Raw genomic sequence first — 23,297 nt, 5'->3', positions numbered from 1 at the left:
ATTTTGCAGCTCTGTAATTAGCAACATGCATACTCATGATTTTTATGTCTTCTTGGTGAGTTGGCCATGTTGTAATTATGTAATGTCCATCTTTATCCCTAGTAACTTATTTTATCCTAAAGTCTTTGTTATTTATTAATATAACTACTCCCATTTTCTTTTGATTAGCATTTATATGGTATATTTTCCATCCTTTTACACTTAACATATATGTCATATTTAAAGAGCATTTCTTGTAGACAGTATATATTTAGGGTTTTCCCCATAATCTGATAATACTTGTCTTTAATCAGTATGTAGATCTCTATAATTAATGAAATTAATAAAATGGTCATTTAGGTTTACCATTTTATCATTTATTTTCTGTTTGTTTCCACAGCTTTCATTCTTTTCTTTATCCTTTCCTGTCTCCTTTTTGGATTATTTGAATACTTTTTATGATTTGCTTTAAATTTATGTATTGATATTTTGGTTCTCTTTGTTGTTACTGCTGTTGCTGTTGCTGTTTAGTGTGTCTCTAGAGATTATAATACACATACATAATTTTTCATAGTCCACTGAGATTTAATACTTTCCCAGTTCAAGAAAAATATAAAAGATCATATAGTTCTCTACACCATCTGCATTTTATGTTATGTTGTCATAAGTAGTACATATACAAATTCCAGGATCTGAATTTTCTGCTTCTGAAAATCCTATGATTTAATGTTATAATCTTACTGTTAACATTTAAAGATATTTTAGAGTACTTAAGAGGAGAAAAATAATCTTTTCATATTTACCTAGAGATTTACTATTCCTGTCCCTCCTAAAGTTCTACTCTCTTCTGAGCTTTATGCTTTTTCTCCTAATAACCTGTTAACATTTGCATCACTACCCTTCTATGTGTGTCTTTTTTTCTCAGGCTGCTTTCAAGAATATTTTTGAATTTTTGTGAAGTTTTATTATAATGATTGTGGGCATAGGTTTTTTTTGTTGTTTCTTTGTTTTGTTTCACTTTTTAATATATCCTGCTTGATTTTGCTAATCTTTTTAAGTCTTTTAATTTGTCTTTCAATGTACTGAAGAAGTTTTTAACCATTATTATTTCAAACATTTTTTTTCTATAATAATTTCTGTCTTTTCTTTCTCTAGGAATCCATGAAAGGAATGTTAGACCTTTTCATATTGCCCCCAGGTGTCTGAGATTCTGTTTATTTCCTTTTAAACCTGTTTAATGTCTGCTCATCAGAGTGGATATGTTTAATCTACGTTCTTCAGCAGTGGATCATTTCCATCGGTTTTTCTGCAACACTGCTTCTTTTGTCACCTTCATCTGCTATTGATCCTAGTTTATAGATTTGCACTTTAAATATTGTGTTTTGAAGTTCTAAGATTTCATATAATTTTTTTGTCATTCTCTTTTATAGTTTTTATCTCTCTGCTGAGAACTTCTACATTTCTAGTCATTTAAGGCATTTTTATCCTACCTCATAAATCAAAGTATTAATAGTTTCTTTAAAGGATTTGTCTTCCAGTTCCAGCATCTCAGTAATCTTGGGGTTGACATCTGTTGATTATATTTTCCCTTGGGAATTCACATTTTTTCCTGATTCTTGTGTGTCAATCAATTTTAGATCTATATCTCAGATATTCTGAATACGATTTTGAAGAATTCTGGGTAGCTAACATCCTCTGGAGGATTTTTCGTCACTCTTTCCAAAGGTCCTGGCATGCTGCTTTGGGTCTTTTCCATAAAGGCAAAGCTCAGGAACCTTCACTGGTCACACTGAATTAGGGAATGTCTTTCTCCAGGTCTCTCATCTTTAAGAGTCCTCACACCTTCTTGTACCTGGGGGCCACTTCCCGCCATCATCTGGCTGGAAATCGGAGGCTCGTCTGGAAATTTAGCTGCCTGAACTCTGCTGAACAGAAGCTCCACGGCCTCCCTGGAGTTTTGTGGAGAGGAAAAAGGGAGATAAGATTACGTGACTTTATTTCACACTCTTCAAGCCAGAGGGGCCCTCTCTCTGTTTCTTTGTTCAAAAGAATGGCGTTGCCTTCAGAGTTTTCCCTGCCTGGTTCGCTGCCAGGGCTCTACATCTATGGCTGCCCTGGAATAGGGCAAAGAGAGAAGGGAAACATATTTCTCCTAACTCTCCAGCTTGCAGGGATCACTTTTCCAGTTCTATGGTCAGAAGTCTTCGTTTTCTTTTAGCGTTCTTTCGCCCTGTATCATGCAACCGTAGCTTTGCATGTGGGGTCTGTTTCAGGGAAAAATCATAAGAAAAAAGAAAGAATTGGTCCCCCCAAAACTCACCTGCTTCTGGGTTACTTCTTAAAGTTTTGATTCCTCTCTGTGATAGTCCAGTCTTTCCTTAGTTTTGTTTCTCTTGCTTCGGATAGTTTTTTTGTATTTATTTTCAAGAGTGTTTAGATGTAGATAATGCACAAAATAGGCTATACTGGTCTTATGACATTTGGCAAGCACTGGAAATTCCCATTAGATTTTATAATGCGCTACAAAAAGTTTTATAAGTTTGTTTTGCATATTTTTGACTCAAAACTCTCTAATTATAGCTCCTCTAGGCCATCCATTTTGGGATGCTTCAATGCAGTCCTAGAAACGATTCCAGATATAGAGTAGATACAATGCCATATAAAAAGAGAAAGCAAAAAGATAATTTTAGGGGAGAGACAAACAAAAGAATGAATTATTTGTTCATAATTTTGCATATATATGTGAGCAATAGGAAAGCAGCAGGTGTCATTAGTTTAAGCTTTCAAAATTCTTCCCAGCAGTGTCTACATCACCAACAGAAAAATATTGAGTGATCATGGGGTAGTTATCTAAGAGAAGAAGTAGTGAGAAAAGAGGCAGGAAGTCAGAACACAATGAAGCAGTATTAGAATTCCTCTAGTATGCAATGAGATTGTTTTTAACTACCTGAGGAAGAATTTGAACAGAAAATTTTCCTGCTGAAGAAGATATCTATGTCCTCAAAATTATAAAGAGACAATTGGTTTTGTTTCTTTGTTTTGTTTTTTTTAATTAATGTTTATTGGTGTATAATTGCTTTACAATGTTGTGTTAGTTTCTGCTGCACAGCAAAGTGAATATATAACTGATTCATTTTACTGTGCAGCAGAAACTAACGCAACATTGTAAAGAGATTCCCTTCTCATTTAGGTCACCACAGAGCAGAGTTCCCTGTGTTATATATTAGGTTCTCATTAGTTATCCATTATATGTATAGTAGTGTATATATGTCAATTAATAAACCTGAAGAACTTGGATGAGATGTGAGTATTTTCCAACTCCCCCCAAAATTGTGAAGAAGACCCGTTATTGGTAAGTGTGGAGATTATCCATGGCAAGTGAGTAATCAGAATCTTGGTTATCTCAAGACACAGATTGTGAGTAAATATATGGATAAATTGAAACAATAACAAATTTATAATCTGGAGAGAAAAAAGAAGCAAAGAAATTAGCTAGAAAGAAATGACTGTAATTAGTACATATATGTACAACCCCAAATAAAACAACAAAAGTTGTGAATTAAGGTTTTTTGTCTAAATCTTCATTCTTTTTAGGGAAGAGAAGCATTCTTAAAGAGTGTAGTAATGCTAAAATTAATCACTAATGAACTAAAAATTCTAATTCTAAAATTCCAGATACAGATGACATGATGATTAGAATAGAGTCTTTTAACATTATTTATGAAATCTTTCTAAAAGTCACTAATGGTCCGAATGCTCTCTTCATTGCTGCCTTCATCTCTTTATTCCTGACTGTGTAGGTGATTGGATTTAAAAAAGGAGTGAGAACAGCATCAGAGAGAGCAAGAAATGTGTTCATTTGAGAACTGGGATGTGGCCATGTATAGACAAACATGGTTGGACCAAAGGACAAAAGCACCACAGTGATGTGAGCCGACAGGGGAAGAGGGCCTTGGATGTGAACCACCTGAGGAGTGTTTCCAAACAGTACACAGGATGGAGATGTAGGAGATGAGGAGTATGAAGAAGGAACCAACACAGATAAACCCACAGACTGACAGTGACCATGAACGGCAATCTGTAAGCACCTGTACAGGCCGGTCTGAGGAGCCGAGGAAGGTCACTGTGAAAGCTGTCCAATATGCTAGGACCACAGAACGGTAAATTAACAACAAATGCTAGCTGGAACAGTGAGTGACTGACACCCAGGGCCCAGGCAGCAGCCAGAAACAGAATGCACATGCGGGGGCTCCTGATGGTCTGATGGTGGAGAGGCTCACATATGGCAGCACATCTGCCAAAGGCCTTGGCCATGAGCAGCACCACCTCCACACCCCCAAGGACGTGGATGAAGAAGTGAGTGATGCAGCCACCAAAGGAGATGGCTTTACGCTTTCTGCAAAGGTCATACGTCATCTTGGGAGAAGTGACAGAGCAGGCTCCCAGGTCAATGAAGGCGAGGCTGGCCAGTAGGAAGTACATGGGGGAGTGTAAGTGAGGGTCGGTGGTCACAGAAAACGCAATAAGAATGTTTGCTGTCATGCTTGCCACATAAAGCACAGAGGAGAACAGCGGGAGGAGAAGCTGGATCTCCTGTGAATGAATGAGTCCCAGAAACACAAACTAAGACACAAGTGAGTGATTCCCTGCATCCATGATCCAGCCAACACGGCTGGTGCTGAAATGATGAGAACTAAGAAAATGAGAAAGACATTTTTATTATTAGGGATAATAGTGGTAGTAATTACAGGCATACCTCAGAGATACTGTGGGTTCAGAAGCAGACCACTGCAATAAAGGGAATATTGCAGAAAAGCAAGTCACATGAATTTTTGTTTGTTTCCCAGTGTATATGAAAGCTTTGTGTATGATGTATTGTAGTCTATTAAGTGTGTAATAGCAGTTTGTCTAAAAAAAGTACAAACCTTAATTTTAAAATACATTTTTGCTAAAAAATTGCTAGCCAGCATCTAAGCCTTCAAAGATGCTCAACATCACTAATTATTAGAGAAGTGCAAATCAAAACTACAATGAGGTATCACCTCACACCAGTCAGAATGGCCATCATCAAAAAAGCTACAAACAATAAATTCTGGAGAGGGTGTAGAGAAAGGGAACTCTCATGCACTGTAGGTGGGAATGTAAATTGGTACAGCCACTAAGAAAAACAGTATGGAGATTCCTTAAAAAACTAAAAATAGAATTACCATATGACCCAGAAATCACACTACTGGGCAGATACCCTGAGAAAAACATAATTAAAAAAGACATGTGTACCCTGATGTTCACTGCAGCACTATTTACAATAGCCAGGACTTGGAAGCAACCTAAATGTCCTTCAACAGAGGAATGGATAAAGAAGATGTGGTACATATACACAATGGAATATTACTCAGCCATAAAAAGGAACAAAATTGGGTCATTTGTAGAGACATGGATGGACCTAGAGACTGTCATACAGACGAAGAAAATCATAAAGATGAAAACAAATATCTGTATTGATGCATATATGTGGAATCTGAAAACATTGGTATTGACGATCTTATTCACAAAGGAGAAATAGAGACATAGGTGTAGAGAACAAATGTATGGATACCAAGGTGGAAGTGGGGAGGGATGAATTGGGAAATTGGGATTGACATATATACACTATTGATACTATGTATAAAATAGATAACTAATGAGAACCTCCTGTATAGCTCAGAAAACTCTACTCATTGCTCTGTGGTGACCTAAATGAGAACAAAATGCGAAAAAGAGGGGATATGTGTGTAACTGTAGCTGATTCACTTTGCTCTACAGTGTAAACTAACATAATATTATAAAGCAACTATATTCCAATAAAAATACATTAAAATAAATAAAAATAGAGAAAAATCACTGATTATAGATCACCATAACAAATATAATTACAAAAAATTTGAAATATTGTGAGAATTACCAAAATGTGACACAGAGACACTAACCGAGCAAATGCTATTGGGAAAATGGCACCAATAGGCTTCCCTGATGCAGTGTTTCCACAAGCCTTCAACTTGCGACACACGCAGTATCTGTGACACACAATAAACTGAAGCACAATAAAATGAGGTATGCCTGTATTTATGCTGCAGTGTTTGCATTACATATGGGAAATAGCTGGCAGTACAATTCTTCACACTTGCTAAATAATAATGATGATGATGATGGTGATGGTGATGATAAAGACATAAGCAAAACTCAAGGGATCATAGTATCTCACGTTCACTTATGATTAAAACTCTCAACAACGTTGGTATAGAGGGAATATACCTCAACATAATAAAGGCCACATACAACAAACCCACCACTAACATAATACTTGGTGGTGAAAAACTGAAAACTTCCTCTAAGATAAGGAAGAAAATGAGGTTGCCCACTAATGCCACATTCATTCAGCATAGTATTGGAAATCCTAGCTATTGCAATCAGGCAAGATTAAAAAAATAATAATAAAAGGCATCCAAATTGGAAGGGAAGGAGTGAAACTGCCACTATTTGCAGGTGACATGATACTACATACAGAAAATCCTATCAGTTCCACAAAAAAATATTAGAACTAATAAATGAATTCAGTAAATATGTAGGATACAAAATCAATATACAGAAATCTGTTGCATTTCTGTACAGGAATAGCAAACTATTCAAAAGAGAAGTTAAGAAAACAATCCCATTTATAATTGCATCAAAAAGAATAAAATACCTAGGGATAAATTTAATCAAGGAAGTGAAAAGCCTTTTTATTGAAACCTGCATGACACTGATAAAAGAAATTGAAGAAGACACAAATAAATGAAAATATATTCCATGCTCACAGATTGGACATATTAATATTGTTAAAATGGGCATATTATCCAAAGCAATGTACAGATTCAATACAATCCCGGTCAAAATATCAATGGGATTTTTCACAGAACTAGAACAAATAATTCTAAAATTTATATGGAAACACCAAAGATCCCAAATAGCCAAAGAATCTTGAGAAAGAAGAATGAAGCTGAAAGTATCACACGTGCTGATTTCAAACAATACTACAAAGCTACAGAAATTAAAAACGTATTGTAGTGGCACAAAAACATACACATGGATCATTGAAACTGTATAGAGAGTCCGGAAAAAAAAAAAGAGAACACACTTATATGGTTAACTAATTTATGACAAAGGAGCCAAGAATATGTAGTGGGGAAAAGACAATCTCTTCAATACATGGTGCTGGGAAAACTAGACAGCTACGTGCAAAAGACAAAAACTGGACCACTTTCTAACACTATATACACAAATAACCTCAAATGGATTAAAGACTTAAATTCAAGATCTGAAACCATAAAAACTCCCAGAAGAAAACAGGCAATATACTCTTTGACATTGGTCTTAGCAATATTTTGGGGGTGCGGTGAGGGATCTGTCTCCTTAAGCAAGGAAAATAAAAGCAAAATAAACAATTGGAACAACATCAAACTGAAAAGTTTTTGCACAGTGAAGGAAACTATCAACAAAACAAAAAGGCTTCCTACTGAATTTGAGAAGATAGTTGCAAGTGATATATCTAATAAAGAGTCTATATCAAAAATATACAAGGAACACATACAATTCAACATCAAAAAAATCCAATTAAAAAATGGACAGAGGACCTGAATAGATATTTTTCTAAAGAAAATATAGAGACATATCTTACATCTGAATATACAGATGGCCAACAGACATATGGAAAGATGCTCAGCATTACTGATCATCAGAGAAATACAAAATAAACCACAAGATACCACCTCACACCTGTCAGAATGATTATTACTGGAAAGACAACACATAACAAGTGTTCACAAGGATGTGGAGAAAAAGGAACCCCCATTCACTGTTGGTGGGAATGTAAATTGGTACAGCCATTGTGGAAAATAGTATGGAAGTTCCTCAAAAAATTAGAAATAGATCTGTCATATGATACAGAAATTCCACTTCTGAATACCTATCAAAAAAAATGAAGATACTAATTCAAAAAGATATCTGCACGGGCATGTTCAGTATAGCACTATTTACAATAGCCAAGATATGGAAGCAACCTAAGTGTCCATCAACAGGTGAATGGATAAAAATGATGTGGTATAATATGCACTGGAATATTACTCAATCATAAAAAAGAATGAAGGAGGCCGCTGTGTGGAGGGAGCCGGTGGCCGCTTCTGCTGCCCAGGGCCCCGGTGGCCCCACTGGCCAGGCTGGCCACCTGCGGCCGTTGCCTGTGCTCCTCTGCCACTGCTGCCCATGCCCCCAGCGTGCCGCTGAGCCCACGCCCGGCCGTGAGGGTCCTTTTCCATGTGGGCGGCGTGGGCCCTGGGAGGGGTGCCTGCAGCCAGCCGCTCAGCACCCACTAGGGGGTTGGCTTTGCCTTGTCCAGGCGGTGTGTGATGGATCTAAGCTGGAACCAGAGAGTCTCCTTCTTCAGGTGGTGAGCCGGGTCCATGGAACACTGCTTCTTTTATGAGGACATCATCGCTTTCCCTTTGCAAGATTACAGTGGGATCATGGCAGGGCTGGGCTCCAATCCCTGGTGGAAGAAAAACATTTACTTGACCAGGGGAGCTTTGCTGGCTGCAGCTGTGTATCTGCCCCACGAACACCTGGTCATTAGGAAACAGCAAGAGATTGACTCCAAAGATGCTATTATTGTGCATCAGTTTGCAAGACCTAACAATGGTGTCCCCAGTTTATCTCCTTTCTGTTTGAAAATGGAAACTTATTTAAGGATGGCTGATTTACCCTATCAGAACTCTTTTGGTGGAAAACTTTCTGCTCAAGGTAAAATGCCTTGGATTGAGTATAATCATGAACAAGTGTCTGGGACAGAATTCATAATTGACTTTCTGGAAGAGAAACTTGGAATGAATTTAAACAAAAACCTTGGTCCTCATGGAAGAGCCATCTCCAGGGCAATGACCAGGATGGTGGAAGAGCATTTCTACTGTATCTTAGCTTATTGCCAGTGGGTAGACAATCTCAATGAGACCTGGAAGATGCTCTCTTAGTGGTAGCAGTCCCTTCAGTAACCTGCTGGGGTGGACTGTGTGCCACATAACGAAAGGAATCATGAAACACGAGATGCATGGTCACGGCATTGGTGCTTCTCAGAGGAAAAGATTTACATGCTGATGGAGAAGGACATGTGGTCTTTTAGCAGGGCTTCTGGGTGACAAGAAGTACATCACGGGCCAAAGCTTTCTACTCTTGATGCCACCATCTGTGGACACTTAGCACAGGCAATGTGGACCTTGCCAGGGATGAGACCTGAGCTAATGATACAAGGCTGAAGGGGTTCTAATGTCACACAGTCATGAAGGAGGCAGCTCTCCTGGAAGAAAGGTGAAGAAACAGGTTGTAGAGAGGACGACCACAAAAGAAATGGAGACATACATATATCGTGTAGATCCTGTGGACGTGGTGACTTGATTCTGACTTCCTGGGAATGGATTTGATTGAGGCAAACAGGGTTGTCCCCAGAGCCTGCTGTGAAGTGACCACAATTCACCTTTGATATTCCCTGCCCCCAATGGTCCCCTTTGCTGCTGCCTCCATGTCTTTATCGAATCCTTGGTTACCAGTAATACCTGGTGAGGTGTTTCATAACTGCTTCCCTAAGGCAGAAAATAAGTGAAAGTTTTGCATGCATCTGCCTGGAAGGAGCAATGATGTTGGCTTTGAGTTTCTGGCTTCTGAGCACATACAGAAAGTCTCCAAGTTGGGGGCAGTCAGAATGGACTCCCTACCTAGTATGAGTTGAACTGTTTTGATCTGAGCAGACTGAAAGTGGTGACCTGGAACCAATACAAATCTGCTGGTTTATAGACTCCGTGAGGTAGGGGGATTTGCCTTATGTTTTGTAGGGAATGTGTTTATTAAAGCAGGACAGCAATCAAGTTTTGATGAATTGTAGCGGGAAAGTGTGTGTAGTGTTATAGGAGGTAACAGGTGAGGACAATAATGCCAGTAAATAAACAGAAAAAATCCTGAAGGAAATTCCACCCAAATCTTAATTGTGATTCCCTTGGCTTGGTGCTATTGTAGGTGCTTTTGTTTTCTTCTTTATGTATGTATATATGTATTACGTATATTTATGCCACTTCTATAGGCAAACTTCTCATTTTCCTTAAGAAACTTAAAATACTTTAAAGTTTTTAGCTCATTTTTAAGTGAAAAGAAGGTCAAAACTTCAGGAACATTGTAGGAGGGCACCAGAGCTACCTCCTTGGCTTGATCGCATGTACATGAAGCTGACACTAAAGAGTTAGTGTTTTTTAAGCTTTAAGTATATTCGTGTGTTTCAGGGGAGAGGAAACAGAGGGGTAGAGAAGCGTCCATTGCTCTGTGTCCAAATGCCCACCCTAACAAATTTCCAGTAGAGGGTGAACCCTGAAAACAGCTCCTGAAGTTTTGTTCCTTTAGAAGATGCTGGGATGCAGAACAGATTTAATGACATTCTTTTTTTTTTGCAGACACAGCTCCAGAAATTGGAAGAATCTTGTTTTAAAAAATGCATGTCAAGTTGATGCTCTCATCTATCCTAAAACATCCCTCTCCCTCAAAACTTGCAGAAGCTTTCACTGTGATCTGATCCCAATTCTGCCTCACCATTATAGAGCTGAGTCTCTCCATAGTTGATGAAATCAAATGACTTTGCTATCACTCCCTGAGCCTACAGTCCATCCTCTCAAGACACTTTCCACAGTCTCAAGCACCTTAGTCATCAGAAATCTGTGAGCCTGGGCCAGGGGACAAGCAACAACATGCATTGTTCATTGTGGGAAAGAGGTGGAATGAAGAGGACCAGTGGGATGAAAATGTGTGGAGGCATGACAAAAGTACTGGGAAAAGAGCCAGGGATATGCAGCAACTGATGAAAAAACATGAAGACTTCTGTGCGCTGAAGCATAAGCATCAGTGGATTCGCACCAATACTTCAGTTGAAGAGATGGCTTGGTCTAGATGGACCATTATTCAGATGAAAAATCTAAGACTCAAAAATGAAAACACAATTTCTCAGTGTACGGAACTGGGGACTGGAACCAGAATTCCTGATCCAGAAATTATAGCTCCTGTAGGAGATGACCTGAGAAAGAAGAGTAAAAAATCAAAATTAAAAATGTAATTCCCTGACTTAATACACAGTTGACACCGAACACCAGCATTTACACAAAGAACCTATTATACACACTAAATTATCTCACATGACAACAATAAAATAAATACCAAAAAAAGTAACCAATTAAATGCTAGAAGTGAACTATATACAGAAATGAGATTATTCATTGCTGCCATACTTTGTGTGCTTGCTTTTCCTTCTTTGTGGCTCATTGGGAAGGACCCAACAAGAGTCACATTTTTGGAAGAATATTTGTTATCACACCATCATTTCTGCCTCTCTCTGTTTTAATCTCCTCAAATGTCAATGAGTTGTCAATCATTTCATAAATTTTTTATTAACATTTCCAGGCCATAAATGGTGTGGGGTGTTTCTTCTGTAACTTCCGTAAGTCATAAACTCAGTAAATGTGTTGGAAAGACAAAAACTGTACATAATAAGTACAGTATAAGGCATTATACATGTGCCATACAGACAGTAGAGAAAATGATTTCTTTACTGTGTAAGGGGGAAAATAACAAGCGAAATTCAAAGGAAGAACCAGTATCATATAGCCAGGTCAAGGATGTCAGGAATAGGATGGCATGTGATAATATACACATATGAAACATGAAATATGAAGGATGAAATAAGAATTATTAAATAAAAAATATGAAATGATATATGAAATATGTGACATGAAGTATAAATCATGAAATATGAAATACACATATGAAATATGAAGTTCATATGAAATATGAAATATGAAGTACACACATGAAATATGTAATATGAAAGATGAAGTATGAAATATGAAATATGAAAGAAGCATGAAATATGGAATATGGAATATGAAGTATATATTATGAAATATGAAACACAAATATGAAATATGACATAAAGTATGAAATATGAAGTATGAAATATAATATACAAAGTAAGAAATGTGAAATATGAAACACACATGAACTATGAAATATGAAGTATGAAGTATGAAATGGGAAATACACATTTGAAATATGAAATATGAAATATGAAAAAAGAAATACAGACAGAAAATTTGAAATATGAAGTATGAAATATGAAATAAGAAAAACATGAAATGAATTATGCAATATGAGGTATGAAATAAAAAATGTGAAATACACACATGAAGTATGAAATATGAAGTATGAAATATTAAATACACTTATGAAATATGGAATCTGAAGTACAAAATATGAAGTATGAAGTATGAAATATGATATGCACATATGAAATACACATGAAATATGAATTATGAATTATAAAACATGATGTAGAAAATATGAAATATGGAATATGAAACATTAGTTATGAAATATGAAATATGATGTACACATGAAATATGAAGTATGAATTGCAAAGTATGAAATGTGTAATATGAAAAACACACATGAACAATGAAAAATGAAGTATGAAATATGAAATGGGAAAAAATTGAAATATGAATTATGAAACATGAAAAAAGAAATACAGATATAGAATGTGAAATATGAAGTATAAAATGTGAAATATGAAATACACATGAAATGTGATTATAAAGAATGACGTATGAAGTAAGAAATACACACATAAAGTGTGAAATACGAAATATGAAAAAATATACATCTAGGAAATATGAAATATGAAAAACACACATAAGTATGATAAAAGATACAAGAAGTAGGAAATATACAAATAAAATATGAAATATGCAATATGAATAACGGGATATTAAGAATAAATTATGAAATATGAAATATGATATACACTTATGAAATATGAATTGTGAAATATGAAGTATGAAATATGCAATATGAAATAAGGAAAACAAAGTATGAAATATGGATTATGAAATATTAAATATGCATATGAATTATGAAATATGGAGTAGAGAATACTAAATATGGAATATGAAGAATGAAATATGAAATACGTATATAAAATATGAAATATTAAAATGAAGTATGAAATATTAAATATCAAAAATGAAGTATGAAGCATGTAACATGAAATATGAAATACGTATATGAAATATGATATATGGAATATGAAGACTGAAATATGGAATATGAATTATGAAATATGGAATATGAGATATGAAATGTGCATATGAAATAAGAAATATTAAGTATGAAGTATGAAATATTGAATATAAGCATGAAATATTAATTATGGCATATGAAGTATGAAATATGGAATATAAAATATGAAATATGCATATTAAATATTAAATATGAAGTATGATATATTACATATGAAGTATGAAATATTAAATATGGATTATGTAGTATGAAATATGGAATATGAAATGTGAAATATTAAATATGAAGCATGATATATTAAATAGGTATGAAATATTAAATATAGAATATGAAACATGCATATGATGTATGAAGTATTAAATATGAAGTATGAAACACTAACATGAAGTAAGAAATATTAAATATGGAATATGAAGTATGAACTATGGAATATGAAATATGAATTATGAAATATGAATTATGAAGTATGAAATATGCATATGCTATATGAAATATGAACCACAAAATATTAAATACGAAGTATGAAATATGAAACATGGAATATGAAGTAAGAAATATGGAATTTTAAATATGAAATATTAAACATGAAACATGAAATATTACACAGGAATTATGAAATATTAAATATGGAATATGAAATATGAAAAGAGCCTATGAAATATTAAATATGAAGTATGAAATATTAAATTGGAATTTGTTTTCACAAATGGCAGGATTTCCTTGTTTATTATGGCTGAATAATTATATCATATGTAATTGTGTATTATATAATCTTCTTTGTTCATTAATCTATTGATGGACAAAAGCTGGTTCCATGTTTTGGCTGTTGTGAATAATGCTGCTGTGAACAGGAGAGTGCAGGTATCTCTTCAAAATCCTGCCATCCATTTTTTTGGGGGGGATATATACCCAGAATGAGATTGCTAGATTTTATGGTAGTTCTACTTTTAAGTTTTTAAGGTGTACAATGTGTTGATTCATTAATTTTTATATTGCAATATGATTACCACCATAGTTTTAACTAATATCTCTGTTTTGCCACATTATTTTGTTACTGTTGTTGTTGTGAGAACACTTAAGATCTAGACTCAACAATTTTGAAGTATTATAATGTTATCTATAATCACAATGCTGTGAATTAGAACCCCAGAATATATTCATTTTCTAGCTGACAATTTGTACCCTGTAATGACATATCTCCAATTCCCCCAACCCCCAGTCCCTGGGAATCACCATTCTATTCTGTTTCTACAAGTTAGCTTTTCTAGATTTTGCTTATAACAATATCATATAATATTTGTACTTTGGGGGTTGGTTTCAGCCAGTTTGAACCAGTCTAAACCAGTCTAAACCGGTTTCAGCCAGTCTAATCTGGTCTAAACTGGTTTGAACCAGTTTGAACCCAGCTAATCCGGTTTGAACTGGTTTGAGCTGGTCTAAACCGGTCTAAACCCATAAAAAATGTCTTAAGGCAATCTAACCTGCTTTGAATCAGTTTGAAATGGTCTAAATTGGTGTAAAATGGTCTAAACAGGTTTCAGCCATTCTGAGCCAGTTTCAGCTAGTCTAAACCAGTTTCAACCAGTCTGATCCGGTTTGAATTGGTCTAATCCACTTTGAACTTGTTTGAACTGGTCTAAACCAGTTTCATCCAATCTAAGCTGCTTTCAGCTGGTCTGAGCTGGTTCAAGCCAGTTTGAACCAGTCTAACCCAGTTGGAGGTGGTTTGAACCAATCTAAACCAGTTTCAGCTGGTCTAATCTGGTTTCAACTGGTTTGAACCAGCACTGATCTAATCTGGTCAAAACCAGTTTCAGCCAGTCTGATCCAGTTTGAACTGGCTTGAACTGGTCTAAACCAGTTTGAACTGGCTTGAACTGGTCTAAACCAGTTTTTGCCAGTCTGATCTAGTTTGAATGGGTTTGAACTGGTCTAAACCAGTTTCAGCCAGTCTGATCCAGTCTGAACGGGTTTGAACAGGTCTAAACCAGTTTCAGTCAGTCTGACCTGGTTTGAACTGGTCTAATCTGGTCTAAACCGGTTTCAGCCAGTCTAATCTTGTTTGAACTGGTTTGAACTGGTCTAACGTGGTCTAAGATGGTATCAGTCAGTCTATACTGGTTTCACCCCTTCTAAACCTGTTTCAGCAGATGAGAGCCAGTGCAAACCTGGCTAAACCTCTCTCTGACAATCTAAACCGGTCTAAACAGTTGTAAACTGGTCGTTCACATTCTAAACCTGTTTTGGGTGGTCTAAACTGATCTTGGCCAGTGTAATACCAGTCTCAGCTGTTCTAAAACCTTCTAAACCATCTCAGCCACTCTAAACTTGTCTAAGCCTGTCTCCTTAAGTCTAAGTGCAACCAATTTCTGTAGATTAATTTTCTATCTTCAATTTACCTGCTTTTTCTAATGAGTTCCATTATTTGCTTTTGGGTGTTGCCATCAGCATTTTCTATATATAGTATCAGGTCATCTACAAATAGTGACAATTTTACCTTTTCTTTGGCCATCAGATGCCTCTCATTTTTTTCTTTTTCTTTTCATGTAGTTATTATGGCTAGGACTTTCTCCACTGTGCTGAATGAAAATATTGAGGGTGGTCAGGATTAGGGTTAGGTGCAGGCACAACTGGCCCTCTTCCCCTTCTTCCCTCTCCATCTCTCTGAGGCCTCCAGAAAGGACAGGACTAGTGCAGGGTCACATATGACTCAGAGTTGAGGTGGACCATTGTTTTTCTGCCCCTCCATCCTGGGCATAGTTTGGTATACTATCTGTGTACTTTCTGTGGCTAGATGTCCCTTCAGAACTTTCCTTGATTTTAATGAAAGTTCTTTGTACATTTTGAGACAAATCCATGATTTGTTATGTGTTTGCAAATTGCAGTCCACCAGCTTGGTGGTCTGAGGTCAGCCTTTTTTCCGGGCCCAACACCATAACTAAGAGCAGCCTGGGCTCTAGCACTGTGAAGGCATCCAAAAGTGCTGCAACTGAAGGCCATCAGCTAAGCACCCTCCCCACAGCTCTGTGACAAGCTCTTTCTTGGCCAGAAGTCTAAGCAGCCCTCCTCTGTGACTGCCACACTGAGATGCCATGGCTTGAACCAGGTCTTTTGCTGATGCCAGAACTCACACTCTTGTCTATTATACTAGACTGAGAAGCTCTGATTAGACTGAATGCTCTCTGTAAAACTTATGGTGATGCCAATCAACAAGATTTATGGAGCCCTAACCTGTGCTCATCCTCACAGGTGTGAAGACAAAGCCTGGCCCCTGCCTAACGGAGATCCTAGACTGGGGATGCTCACAGACTGACAAAAATAGGTGCTGTGATGAACTGAACACAGTCCCTGCCTTCAGAGAGCTCATCTTCCAGATGGAACCAGCAACCAGACTATTTTAAGAAGGAAACAATGTGTAAGAAGGGGAGGCACAAGCAAGGGAGTGCCCTAGCCCAGACCTGGAAGCGTCATGGAAGGCTTCCTGGAGGAAGCAGCTTCTTAGTGGACACCTGGGATGTGGCTGGGCATTGGCCGTGTGAAGGGAGTAGTTGTGGGAGAGGAGTATGTTTGTGTTTCCCAGTGAGAGGTGGTGGCAGGTGGGGAGGGAGGAAGAGGAAAGAGAGCAGAAGAAACAACATTTCTGAAAGAATTAAGAGCTTCGGTAAGGGCCCATGAAAATGTGCAGCATATTCATGGAGCCACCCGTTCTTCTGGAAGGCTGAGGGTAAGGAAGGCAGCAGGGAAAAGGGAGGGGAGCTAGTGAGCAGCCCAGTAAGGCATCCGTCCTGAGGGCAGGGAGGAAATGAAGGGCTAAGCTGTGCGGGGTGGGTGCTAACTGCAGTGAGACCAGTGAGAACACTGTGATTTGGGAAGGCTTTGAGGGGTTGTGGAAACTTGACAGATTTTCAGCAAAAATGACTCCAGTCATGAAAATGGACAGAGTCCGCATTAGGGTTCAGACAGCCATCCTCCCCACCAGCCAGACAATGACCCAAGCACCAGAAGATGTTGGAAACTGAGAACCGGCAATTCTCTTCCTTCATCCCCACCCTCCTTCTGAGGAATACTGGCTCCTTCTGGCAACGCTGTTAATAATACTGTAAGCCAAGCTGTCCCACTGCCTCTGTTCTTCCACCCCAGAAGTTCAACAATCTGTTCAATGCCTACACTGACTTCCCTAATTAACTCCAAACATGGGCCAGCCTCCTTCCAACACAAATTGTTGTTCTTATGTTTAAGTTCCATGGCCCACGCTCATCACAAGGTTGTGGATGATTAAGACTCCTCTTAACATCATACCAAGCATTCACATTATTTACTGTTGTGTCAAAAGACACTCCAAACCTTGTGACATCAAACAACATTTGTTACTACTCCTGCTGCTGCTGCTATGATTATCATCCTCACTATTATAATCTCCTACAGCTCGGGAGGTTGGCAGGCTCAGTTAGGCAGTTCTTTAGCACAGTGATAGTGAGAGGAGGGCTGGAGGTGGAGAATAAAGTCCTCCTCACTCAGATGTCTGCTGATTGATGCCGGGGCTAAAAACACCTACGTGTAGTCTCTTCACATGGCCTGGACTTCCCTGCAGCAAGAAGCCTAAAAGAGGAAGAACCAGGCTGAACATTTATCAACTTTTATGACCTAGGCCTTGGAAGCCCAGAGTATCATTTCCCTGCATTCTGCTAACCAAAGCAGTTGCAAACCCCACCCAGGATCAGGGAAGGAGGACAAAGATTCTGGCTCTTAATGGTGGGCTGTGAGGTCACATTGCAAAAAGAACATGTGGATGGGAGAGATCACCATGGGCGTCTTTTGAAAATACACCCTTCCACAGCTGTAACAATTCACATCCCTTAACATGTGAAATGCCCTGTGCTCTCCCCCAGGGTCCTGAGATCTCATTCCATTATGGCATCAGCTCGACTTCTGGGACCTTTTCATCTAAACCAAGTCCAAACGCCAGTGAGGCCCCGATAGTATGTTTCCTCTTCTATGGCGTCTCCACTAAAGACCTGGAACCAGAGTGACACATTATCCGCCCCTTACACACCCAACATACAATGGTGGGGGAAGCCCAAGATAACTGCTATACACACTACTGTTCACAAAAAGGGAAAACAGGATGCATCCAGAAGTAAGTGGATCAGAGCAATTTCTCAGCTACGTGTACAAATGATCTGACATGCAAAAATTTGCATTTATTTCTATGTTTTCTCCTTCTCATTCTAACCCCAAATTATTAGCCCTTGGCCCTGGGGACTGCTAAATGGAACAGAGATGAGCCCCTGGAGAGGGCGAAGGAAGAAGTGCAGTGTTGTCTTGGCTCCCATGGGGGGCTTTAGGCTCCACACGGTCATGGAGCTCTATCAGCCCACTGACAGATGACCACATAGCACCAGTCTTATGTCTTCTCTAAATAAGCTGGGACATAGAAGTGGCTTTGATTCAAGTTTGGTGCCAAATGGGGAGCACATGAGTCTAAGGCTGTCAGCAGCCAACCTGTGCACCCCAAGGGGGGAGCCGTCTGCAGCACAAAGCCAGCGGCAGCGGGGAGCAGAGCCGAGGATGTGAGTGAGCAGAGCCCTGGCGATGCCATTAGAGCCAGACCTCGACCGCAGCACCTTCAACCAATAAGAAACTCCCCACTTTGCTTAAGATATGTTGGGTTAGGTTTTTATCACTTACATCTGAAAGTATCCCAATACACACCCATTTTCTCCCCAAGTTCTTTGTTTTGGAGCTAAGGCCTGACCTCCTGTGGGCCCGTTTCATCCTTCTCTAAGAAGGAGGCCCCCTGAAGTGTAAAGTCCATCCTCTAATTGTGGGGCATTCCCACAAGGGGAGGAAAACCTGCTCTCTCCTTCCTGAGTCCTTCAGTTTTTCCAGACTCTGGAAATAACAGTAAGATCACCACAGCTTACACATGACAACTGTCTCTACTCAAACTCAAGGCTGCCCTGCCACCAATGTTGACCACGACAGTGAACAACTCCCCCAGGTGTACACACACTACAGAGGGAAGTGCTAGGATGGTCTCACAAGACAGCTGCATGCTCAGTGCAGACCACCCAGGATGCTGCCCCGGCCAGGACCAGCCACTCTCCCAGGGCTCTGCCTGTTAGCTCCTCTTCTAATGTGACTCAGAAGCTGCTAGTGTCAACATGTAAGCAGGAAATGGCTCTTTAATCACTACAAATCCCTCCTGATTGTAAAGATTACATCAACATCTGGCCTTGGCTACTGGGTTGCTGTGCCTCGGGCCAAGCAAATTTTTGGTGACAAATTCGGAAGCCAGTAGCAGGGAGTCTAAAGGGATCTTTGCCTGAGGGTTGTGGCCCCCTGGGGGCACTGAGAGCCCTGTGTGAACACCGGTGTCACTGGGTCCCTTGGTTCCAGCCCCAGCCCTGGATTCCCTCTAAGCTCAACCACCTGAGCTTGATTTGGGTTTGCAGTCAAGAAGTGTTTGTGGGGTTTCAGGAGGAAGATGCCTTTAGGTGAGTCACTTGGTTACAGAAACACACATGGTTCTAGACTTTTCCACAATCCTGAGCCCCGCAGGCAGGGTTTTGGAGATAATAGGAAAGATCTCAGCTGCTGAGGTTCTCTGTGCCTGGTGTCCCTGCATGGACACACTATACTTTAGACTCCAGAGAGAAAAGGCCTAAAAATGGATCCTTCTGTTACAAATACAACTTTCTAACTAGATTTAATCTGCACAGGAAGAAAAATGGGATGACACATTTGATCTGCAGACCCTGGTGATATCACATCAAAATAGACCTGTGCTGAGGAAGTGTAAAGATATGAACCAACAAAAAAAACAAAGAAACCTGTCTAGCTTAATCCTACTGAAAAGGATTACACAACTCACACTCAGACTCTATTCAAGGTCCTGCATTGTCACACACAGGCATGCCAATCACATGCACACCCCCCCTTGATCACATGTGCACCCCTCTTGATCACGTGCACACTCCATTCCCTCTTGATCACCTGGGCACCCCCTCTTCATCACGTGCACACCCCCTTCCAAAATAACTGGGATAATGTATGTGAGCTGTTAGCAATCCTGAGCCACAGCCCGCACTTGCAACCTGGTCAGATTACAAACATTCTAGGCCTGTGTAGCACCCAGGCCTTCATAACAGGGGTCTGAGAAAGAGTGCTGTGGTGGTGGAGGAGGGGCGGAAACGTGCTGGATGCAGCAGAAAGGCTGGGTCATGAGCCACGTGCGGCCATGCCCTCTGATGCCCCCAGACTCCATGGCTCTCCCATTCTGCACTTTCACCCCAGAGCAGGTTGTGCATGAGGCCGGACCCAGGGGAGGGGCATGATGTTTTCTTTTAGACCCTAACTATGTGTCATTCATTTGCAGGGGCACTCCAGTGGGCCACAGGCTACAGCACAGCTGGGATTCACTAAGGCCATACCACCTGCCAGCCTGTAGCTGTAGCTCCATCCCTTACCCTCTACCCAAGAAAGCCATTGTCCACTTCAGCTGATTAGCTACTGTCATTAACAAGCCACCTGTGGCTCAGTTCCCAATAGTTTCAGGTGCCCAATATGGCAGACGGCAGCATTTGAGAGGCTGACTCAGCCAGTGAATGGCACAGGCCTATGTCGCCTATTTATTCTGTCAAGACCTTGCCTCTGGTGCTGCCTGCAGGGACTCTTCAACCTCACTTCCCTGGTAGGTCCTCAGTCTTTAAGCAAGAACCTGAAAACCAGTGGATCCTCATCTGTTGCAAAGCTGGTTTCCAGACAATATCCAGAGGATTCTCCAATGCCCCACGAGGTGGGGTTAACATCCCAAACCTCTTAAGACACATTCTGTTTTTCTTCTTGAGCACCTACGATGTACCAGACACTCTCCTCTAGTGACCAGAACAAAGGTCCTCGTGCTCAGGGAGCTTACATTCTAGTGGAGAAAGACAGACATCAAAAAATAAGCCTAATCAATATGTACATTAAAACAGACATTATAAGTTAATAAGTACTATGGAAAAAAGACAAAAGGGGCAGGTAAGAGGGTTTGGTTTGCAGAATTGAACAGGGTGGTCGCGTTTTGCTTTCTTTGTTTCTGCAAGTACTTGAATAAAGTGAAGAGGGTTAGCCAAGTGGACAGAGAGGGAACAGTGTTTCAGGCAAAGGGAACAGCCAGAGCAAAGGCCCTGAGGCAGAAGATGCATGGCACCTGTGAGGAGCAGGCGGGGCCTCTGTGACTGGGACAGAATGAGCCAGAGGGAGGTCAGTGGAGAGGAGACTGAAGGGGAACAAATTGTCCAACCAGAGAGAAGGAGTTTCACCCACGTTCGGAGAGGCAGGATCTTGCATACGTCAGGTGGGACACAGGCTGCTGGCTTAGAGCCCCAGGTGCTTCCCTGCCAATTCGAGATGCACAGGCCTTCTGCTCCTGGGAGCCCTCCTCCTGCTTTCATCCCCAACCCTCGGCCAGCAGACCCAGGACCTGGCCACCACACAACAGAACAGGTTCCTTTCTCTGGCCCCCCACAGAAACCATCCCAGCTCCCTCCTGGCCCTGGTCCTGTGGTTGGCCAGAGGGCTGGCTGCTGTGAAAAATGAAATTATGAACTCTACATGTTGGTGTTCTTCCCTTCAACCTAGGCTTAGACACCTCAGATTATAGGTCCAAGCTCCTGGGATCTCCACTCCAAAGCTGGTGCCCACCAGGCAGGAGCCAGTCAGTCCTGGGAAGTGGACTTCTCACCTCCCAAGCAACCAGGACCCAGCAGCCATCTGGCCAGGCTCTGCATGGCCAATCAGACAGCAGGCTAAGCTGAAACTGGAGCAGTGGGGGAAGCACAGAACAAGAGAGGAGGCTTCTAGAAAGATCCTGGTAGGAGAAGGATGGAGGGGAGGGGGAAGAAATTGATGGAAAGATGATCATTGCGAGGAAACTGGGAAGTTTGGGAGCGCCTAAGAATTGACCTCCAGGATGTTTGTTCCCACATCTATAAAATGGGGCTTACCCTTGTGACGCAGGGTCATGGGGAAGATGAGAGGGGATGAGGCATGCATACCAGCATGTGACAGGCTAGTGCTGCATGCATATGGGATGGAATCAGGGCTGGAAGCCACTGTTTGAGGTATATTTACCCAGAGAATCCACTGCCTCTGTTGCTGCCAGTGAGGCCAAACTCCCAAATCAGCCACCATGGCTTGCCAAAGGGACAAGTTCAGGTCTACACCAGCTGCCCACAGAGTTCTCGCACACTCCAGGGTAGGCAGAGGTGGGAGACCCCAGTTCCATCTGTAGCCTCACTCCGTGATCCTGGGCAAGTCAGCTCACCTTTCTAAGCCCCTATTCCTGGTACACTGAATGGGGCAAATGGGACCAGACAACTTCTGAGAGGCCTCCCAGCTCTTACATTTTAAGATGCAGTGATTCGATTAGCCCTCCAGCTGTATTTCTTAGATAAATAGAAGATAAAACTATTTGTAATCAATTAAATGTGAAACAGTTACTAGATTATTAAGTAGGAGAACGTACACGAAAAAATAATAGAACTAATCACTGTCAAGTGATATTTTTGATCTTTAATTCCTTTGATTCAGTTCTCAGTCCAATGACACACACACATTGGCCACAGTAAAACCCCTTTATTGAAAACGAAGGCTCCAGCTGAGCCAGCAAGCCAGCGATGTGCCCTCTCACTGGCCAGCTCAACCCTGCCCCCTTTCTGCCTCCAACAAATGGGCTGCAGCTGTCAGATGCCTGAGACAGGATGTCCCCACATGTCTGAGCCCACCTGTAATTGCAGCCCACCCTATGATGGAGAGAGTGTATCACTGAAGCAAAACATGTAAAATTAGCATGTAAACATGTAAAATTATGCTCACCCCAAACTTCTTCATTGTTACCAAAGACACATGCTAAGATGCAGGAAGAGAAATCCTAAGCTCTGACCTGCTTTAGCCTTTAGTCCAGTCCCTGTCAATCCACTGAGCAGAAAGTCAATCCTAAGATACCCTAGCAGGCTGATACCCAGGAAAACTTCCCCAATCTCCCCCATCACTGTGTGATCCAACCAAGCCATCCCCCGACCCCCTCCCCCAAACACAGACTCACACCTATGTCAACGATGGCCACCAGGGTGTGTTGGCCACAATACTTGGAGCTG

General features: G+C 40.3%; 2 pseudogenes; one reads left to right on the top strand and one right to left on the bottom strand.

The window, feature by feature from the left end:
- Positions 1-3,697: 3,697 nt before the first annotated feature.
- LOC130856030 (olfactory receptor 4F3/4F16/4F29-like) lies at positions 3,698-4,635 on the bottom strand (annotated as a pseudogene).
- A 3,737-nt stretch (positions 4,636-8,372) lies between these two features.
- Positions 8,373-9,299, top strand: LOC130854845 (failed axon connections homolog; annotated as a pseudogene).
- The last annotated feature ends 13,998 nt before the right edge of the window (positions 9,300-23,297 follow it).

Source organism: Hippopotamus amphibius, chromosome 6 (assembly GCF_030028045.1).
Source record: "Hippopotamus amphibius kiboko isolate mHipAmp2 chromosome 6, mHipAmp2.hap2, whole genome shotgun sequence".
NCBI classification, from domain to species: domain Eukaryota; kingdom Metazoa; phylum Chordata; class Mammalia; order Artiodactyla; family Hippopotamidae; genus Hippopotamus; species Hippopotamus amphibius.
Note: the sequence above shows the minus strand (reverse complement) of the source record. Positions and strands in the feature narration are given on the sequence as shown.